Raw genomic sequence first — 10,229 nt, forward strand, 5'->3', positions numbered from 1 at the left:
TACATGGCTCCAAAGTGAAATCTGTAAAACAAGGTATGCTCAGAGACATCTTGATTCCATACCCGCCTCCTTTTGAGGTAAACTTTTAAGATTTGGAGGCTTCCATTGCTTTTGTTTTTAATGTACATCTAGACTTGCATCTCCCCGTTTATCAGACGAAGAATAGCTACTATATTTTTATTCACTGTGCTTTTCACTTAAAAGTATCCTGATATGCTGGGTGTGGTGGCTTATACCTGTAATCTCAGCACTTTGGGAGGCTGAGGTGGGAGGATTGCTTGAGGCCAAGAGTTCAAGACCACCCTGGCCAACACAGGAAGATCCTGTCTAAAAAATAAATAAATCCTGATAATCACTCCACAGTAAGAGAGATCTATGCATTCCTTTTTTACAGCTGCATAATATTCCACACATCTCTGACTCAACCAGTCTCCTACAACGGGCATTTGCAGTTTTCCAAACAGTACTTTCACAAGCAGCCCTTCACACGTGGCTTTTCCTGCCTTTGCCGGTGCTGGTGCCTTCAGGTAGGTTCTGGGGAGGCGGACTGCTGGGTCAGAGGTCAGTGCAGACAGTTTTGCTAGATGTTGCCAAATCCCCTCCTCACGGAGTCTACCCTCTTGCATGCCTGCTAGCAAATGCCAAAGGATTTCTGCCAGCCTGACGGGACCTCAGTGACATTTCCTCGGCACTCCTCTCACCAGGAGTGTAGGTGGCACCTTCTCACATGTTCAAGGGCCCCGTGTGGGTTGCTGAACTGTGAGTGGTGTTCATATCTCCTGCTGGCTGTGGGTTTTCTTCTGTTTTCAGAAACTCTTTCTATAATAAAGAGATTAACCCTTCATCAAACAGCACATTCCCCCAGCCTGGCATTGACTCTTTCCCGTTAAGTTTGCTTTTCTTTTTTTTTTTCCCTCCTGAGATGGAGTTTCGCTCTTCTTACCCAGGCTGGAATGCAATGACGCAATCTCGGCCCACCACAACCTCCGCCTCCCAGGTTCAAGCGATTCTCCTGCCTCAGCCTCCCAAGTAGCTGGGATTACAGCCATGTGTCACCACACCCAGCTAATTTTGCATTTTTAGCAGAGACGGGTTTCACCACGTTGGTCAGGCTGGTCTTGAACTCCTGACCTAAGGTGATCCGCCCGCCTCGGCCTCCCCAAGTGCTAGGATTACAGGCGTGAGACACCATGCCCGGCCAAAGTTGCTTCTTTCTTATGTGGTCAAACACATAAATCTCCTGCTCCACGCATCTAGCTTTCAAGTCATAGAAAAGTTTCTTCACTCTCAGGTTAAAGAATTCCAGGTGCTTTCTTTTGGTACCCAAGTGGTTTTCTGACCCCCTGGAAGTCTATCCTGGTGTGTGATGTGACAAGTGGGTACAGTCTGATCACTTTCCACGTGGCCACTCACCCACGCCGCAGCACGCATGAAGCTGCCCATCTGTTCCCCACTGGTTGGAGATGCCGCCTCCGCTTTTACTAAAATTCATATACAATGGAGTTACATGCGGTTTTAAAAAGCTGTTCCATTGGTGATCTGCCTGCCTATAAGGCAGTGTCATGCTGTTTTAATTAGCAAAGCTGTATGTTTTATAATATTTGAGCCATCCTAGCCAAGAGCACAGACGTGACTCTTCACAAGAGAACAGCTGGAGACGTCATGGAGTAGAATGCCAAGCCCAGGGCCCGCCAAGATCAAATGCTTGAAGCGCATGGCTCCTCTGGGAGGGGTCTGCCCCTCTCAGTCAGAGATCCTTCTGCTCCCTCCTCTGAGCTACCCAGGCTGCTCTGAGTGGAAGTCGAGGAGGCAGCCCCTGGCCCCAGGGTGGGGTGAGGGGTCCCAGTGCAGCTGGGCTGTCTCCATGCAGAGGAGCGGTCCAGGGCCGAAGGGAGTGCAGGGGTGGGGGTCCCTGTCCAGCTGCTCTGCCTGTGGTTCCTGCTTTCTGAATCTCTTAAGTCTCTGGCTGGAGCACGTTCAGCCAGGAGCTGGGGAGAGCTACTCAGAGCACCCTTTCAGTGCACCCCAGAGTGTGATTTGGGAAGGCAGCAGAGAAAGGCGTGCACCTTAGCAGATATGGAGGGGAAGCCAAGAGCCCCCATCCCCAGGGAACCTGCACCCTCTGGGTGAGGGCGGCCAGAGTTCATCCGCTACCAGGACACAGGCACAGAGCAAGGCTTTGGGAGCCGCCTCTCAAAGGGGACAGTCCTCAGGGTGCTTCCTCGTGGCAAGTGCTAGGTGGGAGTGGGGGTGCCCGTGGAAACAAACTGGACTTGAGGCCAGGAATAGTGTGTCACCTCACTCGAGACCACAGCATCCTAAGGGCTTTTGGGCATCCTAAGGGCTTTCTGGGCGTGGCATGAGCAAAGTGGCCAGGCCTAGCTGTCTCATCTGTAAGGAGACCCAAATGTCCCCATCTGTGCGTGGATGAGAGAAATGGGGAGCAGAGCCCAGGTCCCAGGCCCCAGAGTGGGTAGGAGCATGTCCTGGGGTCAGCTCCCCGGCCTGGCTCTTCAATCAAGAGAAGTTCCTGCCACAGGTGGCCAGGCAGATGCCAACAGACTCCAGACGGCTCATCCCGACAGTCCCGTGCCGATGACGGAGCCACCACCCTCCTGGGAGCCTTTCTGCTGGTCCATCCCACACAGTGCCTGGGACCACAGTCGGGTCCTTCTGGTGCTCAGAGCCCTCCAAGGGCAATGACAGTGCCGATCCCATGGCCCCAAGCCTCAATCCTCTGAGACAAGGTTCCCCAACCCCGGGTCCATGGCCTGTTAGGGAGCAGGACGTACAGCAGTGAGTGAGTGTCAGGTGAATGAGCATGACCACCTGAGCTCTACCTCCTGTTGGATCAGCGCTGCCATTAGATTCTCACAGGAGCACAAATCCTATTGTGAACTGCGCATGCGAGGGATCTAGGTTGCGTGCTTCTTATGAGAATCTAATACCTGATGATCTGAGATGGAACTGTTTGATCCCAAGATCACCACTGTCCCAGTGGAAAAATCTGTCTTCCATAAAACAGGTCACTGGTACTAAAAAGGTTGAGGACTGCTGCTCTGTGGGGAATGGTGTTTCCGCAGAAGGGCTCAGGCACCCCCTTGCACACACTACCCTTAAGCTGGATCCTTCTGGAAGCACCACGCCTGCTCAGACAGACCCCACATCCTGAACCAAATAGTAGAACTTCCCAGGAGATGGTCGAGAAGTGGGAAGACACCTGAGTCCCATCATGGATCTTCCCCAGCTCCAGCCAGGGCCTACTCCCCAGAGAGAAGACCCTGCCCAGTCAGCACCCACCCACATGCAGCTCCCAGAAGGGGGCTGGGCCGGGCAGCGGAACCACACCCCATCACGTGGTCAGATGCCTCATGTAAAACTGGCCCCCTGGACTAGGGTCACGTGGCATCGCTGTGGTCACCCAGCCGGTACCACAGACACCAGCCGCCTCCCTTCATCAACCACCATAATTTTGCATCCATGAGGTCTGGAGTTTCTCATGGTGCTCCGAGGAGGTGCTGGAAAGAGACAGCCACCCACCAGGAAGGGGTGTGGAGGCCTGGACGTTCTCACCGACGTGCCTGCAGGGACCCCAGGCACAAGCAGAGCATAGTGTAGGAGCGCCCAGGGGCTGGAGTGACCCGTGGTGACAGCAATCCCATACTGACCAGCCCCAAGGCACCTCCTGAGAGTGAAGCCAGACCCTGCCGCCCTCCCCTCTGTAACCAAATCCTTGGGGTCTGGGTCAAAGTGGCCCAGGATGGTGAATTCATTGCCTCATTCTCCCCTCCAGCAGGAGATGTTGGGCTTCTGGAAGCTTCTCTGTGACACCTCCCCAGGCCGACACCATGCTCTCCCAACACTAGCCACACACCAGCATCTCCCCTTGGGCGTCTGCTCTCTCAGCTCCTCCTAGGCCTGGAATGTTCTCCTGGCATCACCGGCCTTGGGACCTGTCTCCTCCCACAGGTGCCTGAGATGAGATTGTCCCAGCCCTTGTTGTTCTTGCCCGTGGACAGAGTCTTGAATCACAGCGAGATATCACAGGGGCCAAAAGGCAGTTTGGAATGTCAGGGCTAGGGAGGGCTCGTCCACCTCCCAGACAAGGCCGGCGGAATGCAAGGGACTGGGGGCCCTGCCCAGGGCCAAGCAGGGGCTCAGGACCAGGACACGTGTGTCTGCACCTTGGCTACAGGGACCGGTGGCATTCCCATCGCTGGAAGGCATGAGTTCCCTGGACTTGCTGTGTCAGGCAACAGCCCTGCTAACAGCACCCCTGGGACTCGAGGATGCTTGCTCGTCTGAGCAGCTCTGGATCACCCTGGCAAGGGCGTCGAGCGTAGAAGGAGCAGACTTGAAACCAGCCTGACAGCAGGAGCAGAATTCTCGGCACCCAACGCCTTTAAAAAGAGCGGCATCAGCCACCCGAGTGGAATTGCCTGCCAATCCCTGTCACTCTGATACCCGCAGTGGGCACGGTGCTCCTGCCCATCTCAGCTGCCCCCAAAGGCACTCAGCTCCACACAGCCTGTTTCCAGCTCTGGAGCACACATAGGGTGGGTTTGGAGCTGTTCACCCTTCCTGTCCTCTGCAGGACGTGCCACATGCCAGGACGGCACGTGGCAGAACTCATAGCAGCAGCTGACATGCCAGCTCCCTGGCTCCAACCACCTGACCTCGCACTGGACGGCCCAACTGCACCCCAGGCCCTCACACCCAGCGGAATTTCATCCCATCGGCACCCAGGAGTGTCCCTGAAAAGCCCCTCCCTCAGACCCGGCCCCGCGACACATCGCAGCCAGCACATTATGTGCAAAGGTTCCAGGACCTCGCAACTGCCAAGTGAAAAGGGACCCCCTTGCCTCCAGCACCCCAGGGTTGTAGGCTCAAGCTGCGGGTACCATGGCCACAGGGAGCTGTGGCTTCAGTGCCAGACACGGGCAAATGTTCCCTCCAACTGAGGCACCCTGCACTGAGGGTGCCAGCACAAGTAGCCTCTGCCATAGAGGACAAGACGCAGACTCAGAAGGCCTAGGACCCTGGCCAAGGTGGCCCAACCATGGGGCCATGCGCAGACACAAAACCCTGCCACCTGCTCCACGCCCACCAGGCACTGCCCAGGCCACCTCCAAGGACCCAAGTCCCTACCACACTCCTGACCCCCTGTCCCCACACAGGCTGGGGAGGCCCTTTCTCCCAGACTCCAGGCTCTTTTGCCACCTGGACTACCCTTCCCCCCCCCAAGCTGATGGCCAGGGGTAAGGGGTGCCTGTGTTCCCCCCAACTAGAGGGAAGCCAGAGTCAGGCACTCAACATGTTGGCAAGAGTGGATCCAGAAACACTGGGCTGGGTCTGTACTGGAGGTGAGGTGACCCCAGACAGCCAGAGGATGAGACCAAAGGCTCAGGCCCCACAGAAGGTGGCACTGGGAAAAGCCCCAAAAGGAATTCTCAGTTTTACTGGGAACCTAGGGCTGAGGAGTCTTAAAGAAGATGGAAAGAGACCTGATTGTCCAAAGAGCTCCATCCTCCTCTGTGCCCAGCTCTAGCACCTGCTTCAGCCTCCAGCCTCCCTGCCCAGCTGCAGAACAACTGCCTAGCAGCTGCCTCGGACTCCAGTGCTAGAGCCTGGAGACAGGAGGGCACTGAGGTCCACAAAGTTGGGTGCTGCACCCTGAGAGCTGGCCTCTGCATGGCTTTGTCTTTTGGGGAAGCAACCAGATCAGCCCAATCCGCCTCCAGGACCTGCTTCTGGCTCCATTGTTGATTAACAAGCATCCATGAGGGTTCTGCCAGCACCCCTGGAAAGTTCTTGGGAAACAGGGAAAGCCAAGGCTGTGGGAAGGGGGAATAGGGGCTGCTGAGCCAGGCTTGGGTTTGAGAGCCTATGGGGGCTGTCTCCATGCACTCTAGGTATCCCCTCGAATCCCTCTCCTTGACCACAACCAGGATCTCCAAGCATCTCAGCAACCAAAATAGATGCCAGCTGGATGTCCACAGCCCTGACCAAGGCTCACAGCAAGGGAGCTAGGACCTCTGGGTGCAGCAGGGCTGTACGGATCCCCATCCCCTCAGCTAAGATGGGAGCTGCCCCCAGTGGGGGCGCAAGCAGCCACAGATAACTGGGGGTGTTGGGGGTAGGAAGCCTAAGCGGGCAAGGGTCATGGCCCAGGTGCTGTGTCCACCCTGGCCAGCCCAGGGAGGCCAAAAGGAACACAGGAAGAGCTGCTCTCCTGGGGGCGGGGGTTCCCCAAGGAGGGGACAGGATATCCTCACTGGCTTCCCCAGCCACACACAGGAGAGTTCGCCTAGCCCTGTAGGGTCAGCGGAACACCGGCTCCTGCTTCAACCCCCCTGCACACACGCCTGGGCCCTGGCTCTTCAAGGCCAGGCTTGTCGTCTTCAGGTCAAAAACCACAATACTTCTCATTTCACAATCCACCAAAGGACAGGGCCCTGTCTCTGCCACCACTGCCAAGACTTCTTACAGCCATACAAGGGCTGGACTGGCGCAGGGCTGGACCGGATTTTGTGAGGCTGTAGGTGGCCTCCAGCTACTCTGCCATCCTGGCTCTATGACCAGGTCTCCCCTTGAGAGACTGGTCCTGCCAACCTCCTAGAGCACTGAGGGTGGGAGTGCATCTCCCAGGCCCACACCAAGCCACATGTCCTGCCCAGCCAGGGTCCACCTCCAGTCCCACTCCGCATGGAGGTACCTGGGAGGGGGCTGTTCATGACAACTTCTCAGGGCCAGGCACACATCTTACAGGGACAGGGCCCAGAGCTGGAAAGGACCAGCCCCAGGTCTGGCCACTTCACAGAAGCATCTCTTTCCTGGCCACCCCCTCACAGAAGCCATCCTGCCCCTGTCCCCAGAAGCTACCCCTGCCTTGCCAGCTCTACGGAGGCTGGGCAAAGGTAGACTCTGCTGAGCAAACTTCCGAGACCTAAACAATCCAAATCAGGAAGAAAACACAAGTGCAAGCGGAGACTTCCTCTGGGGCGCGGCGAGCCCTCTTCCTCCTCTTCCTCCACACGGGTGGCTGCAGTGAGCCCAGAGGCACATGTCCACAAACCTGAATACAAGCGAGAATTGAGGCGGTCTGCAGGCACTTTGTCTTGGCCTCTGGCTGAGGGGGTCTTCCCACCCCTGGACATCTCAAAGAGTCTGGGGTCCAGGAGGCAGGTGGCCACCAGCACACAGCACCTGTGAATCTGGCATCTGCTGGACATTTGCACAGTGGCATCGGACTTGGGTGGGTTCCCCTAGGTCACTGCACACAAACATCTCCCAGACCCCAGGCCAAGCCCCCGCTGCTGCACCCATGAGCAGCGCCAGCTCCTCTCACAGACCAGCAGCAGCTGTGGCTCAGGCACCCACTGACATGTCAGGAGACAGGGGCTTGGGAGCTGGGGTGGGGAAAAGTCTCCAAGACCACACCCCAACCACATCTTTGAGGACAGAGGTGGTTGCGACTTCCCCTTCCTGATGTGGAAGGCCACCTCTCAGCAAGGAAGGCAGCAGTCCTGCGACCTCTACCCCACCCCCTCACCTGAGACGATGCTTGAAGCTGGTTGGGGCCTGGCTCCTGCTGGTGGCAGCTGCCAGCAGGCATGGAGAGGCCCCTGGATGCCCTCCAGCCAGTTCTCTACTGAGCCTGCCCAAGGCAGAGATGCTTCCACCTGAGGATGCTCAGGGAGACCACCCTTCAGCCCTCAGGTGAGCCCCATGGCCATCAGCCATGGGATGGCTGGGTAGAGGCTCCCAGGCCAGAGGCTGGCACCACACCAAAAGGCCGCTGGCTGGGCAGCCAGGAAGTAGGGCCACTGGGGCGGCGGGGGAGGGCCCCAGGCAGGCACCGAGGAGAGCAGCCTGGACCTTTCCGGAGGTGACTTCCCGGGCCCATCCCCGAGAAATCTAGTGCCCAGCCCTGCTCAGGCACGCTGTACCGGGAATTGGAACCACCTGGTAACAGGGAGGGCCAGGAGCCTCTGCTACCAGCGCTACCGTCTGCGGGAGCACAGCTGCCTCTGAGTGAGAGCTGCAAACGTGCCTCTCCACTCTGCATCAAGCCGGGTTTTCATGAGCTGGGTTCGGTTAATGCGAGGCCGGTGGGGGCGTCCCATGGCGCGCTGAGCCCTCAAGGAGCACCGCCACCGTCACCTTCCTATCCTGGACAGCCCCCTGCCCCAGAGTACAACTGCGCCTCAGAGGGGTCTGAGATGTGGCACCAGCTGGACATCAGGCGCCTTCTCTCTTGGGGGCCCCTGAGCCTCGGGTCTCAGCCGACCTTGAGGAGTTCTCTTACTGAACCCAAAGGTGCGCTCCCCAGCAGGCTTCTCTTCCCAGAAGGAATCACACCTGGACCGACCCTCCCGGAGGTGTGGAGCCAAATTCTGGGCTCCAGGTGGTCCCCTCCCCAGCCGGCTCCCTCCCCATGCTGGGCCTGCGAGCAGCTGCGCACCCCCAGACACAGCAGCGCCCCTGAACTTCAAGGGGGAGTGCAGTTTGTGTTTCTGCCTTTCCCCACTTCCTTCCCTCCTCTGCTCCAGGGTCGCAGCCCCTACGGGGCAGGTGGCGCTGGGACAGAGCTCCCCCACACAAGCTCTCAGGAAGCACCTTCGTGCCGGCCGTCGCCGGTGGCGATACTCACACGGCGAAGTGGTAGACGAAGCATTTCCAGCCGGTGGGACGCTCGAGGAAGTTGTAGACGCGGCCCTGGACGTGGGTGCGCGCCAACAGCGGGCGGCGCGTGCTGTAGATGGAGACGCGCGGATCTAGGCTCACCCGCGGCCGCGGGCCAAGGTCGGAGGCAACTGGTGGCGCTGCGGGCGCGGCCGGGGAAGCAGGGGGCGCGGGACCTGGGGCGCCGGGCGCGATGGGCGCGTAGTAGGCGCGCCGCCCGCCGGACCGCCCTCCGCCAGCTCCAGCGAGAAGGGGCACTTCTTGCCAGGCCGCGTACCCCGCCGGGCGCCTGGCAGGCGGCCCCAACCCCAGCGCTTCCTCTCGGCCCTTAGGCGGGGAGGATTTGCCCGCGGCCATTAACAAGGAGAGCCCGCGGCTGGCCGGCCCGGGAGGCGGCCACTGGGAGCTGCGCGAAGGCGAGGCCCAGGCACAGTGCGGGCAGCCCCTGCTGCCAGCCCCGCGCGGGGGGCCGCTGCGCCCAGCCCGGGCGCTCGGGGGGGCCGGAGGGGGCAGTGGCCGGAGGACGGTCTCAGGGAGCGGAGGGCCCCGCCCCGCCTGCCACGCCCGCCCCCCGCCAGCCCGGCGCGCTCTTTTCGTCCCTGCCGCGCCCACCGGCTTGGCCCGCCCTCTCCTCTTAGGACCGCTTGCCCTCCCGCTCACCCCTGGCTATGGCCTGTCCCGCCCCCGCCCCGCCCCCGCCCACCTGCTTAGTTAGCCCCACTCCTGTCTGCAACGACCCCGCTTGGCCCCGCCCCTTCCTCGCCCACCTGTTTGACCCCGCCCCTATGTGCCTTTACCCCCCGCTTGGTTCCGACTCTCCCCGCCCACCTGCTTAGCCCCGCCCCTTCTGCGTCTCCTCTGCTTGCCCCTGCCCTGCCCTCACCCACCTGCTTGGCCCCCACTTCTGATGCCCGCCTGCTCTGCCTGGCCCGGAGGAGGACCCCAGCTGAGCCAGGGAGGAAGGGGTAAGGCCAGGCTGATACCACCACAGAACTGCACAGCCCGGGCAGGAGGGGCGGGGTAGGGTGCCAGCATCTATTTTCCCTCCCTCTGAGCCGCTCTGGAGTTGGGGGTGGTGGGAGGAAAGGGATGTCCTGGGTGAGGGTGTGCTGGCCCCGCGATCACTGTGAGCGCCCCCAGGTGCCCAGGCGCACGAGCTGTGGGCGGGGAATACGCTCGGGTCGCTTCCCACCAGGGCCCTTGGACCAGGAGGGTGAGATGGAACCACCAATTGTGAGGTACCCCCCAGTGGGAGCTGTGCGGGTGCTGCTGGGGAGCGGGGCGGCACAGCCGGGGTCTGCACCTGGCTCGACTGCCAGGCATAACGGGCGGGGCTGCCTGGACAGGTCAAGGGAGAGGCGCTTGCGCCACCCTAGGGTCTTGGAGAATGGGCGCCTTGTCCTCCCTACCCTCAGGACCGCGCTGCCGCTGCGCCCCGTGGATTCCCCTGAAGAGGGGTGGGTTGATCACATGGGAAGGTTTTCACGGGACTCTGCACTGCCTCCCGCCCTCTGCTGGCATTTGGGTCTCAGCAAATCTCAGGC

At 59.9% G+C, this 10,229-nt stretch overlaps 1 pseudogene; it reads right to left on the bottom strand.

Moving 5' to 3' along the window:
• Window positions 1–8,631: 8,631 nt before the first annotated feature.
• On the bottom strand, window positions 8,632–9,023 carry LOC108538146 (potassium voltage-gated channel subfamily KQT member 1-like; annotated as a pseudogene).
• Between the last annotated feature and the right edge of the window lie 1,206 nt (window positions 9,024–10,229).

The sequence above is a fragment of the Rhinopithecus bieti genome, unplaced genomic scaffold, assembly GCF_001698545.2.
Source record: "Rhinopithecus bieti isolate Rb0 unplaced genomic scaffold, ASM169854v2 scaffold_1014, whole genome shotgun sequence".
NCBI lineage: Eukaryota > Metazoa > Chordata > Mammalia > Primates > Cercopithecidae > Rhinopithecus > Rhinopithecus bieti.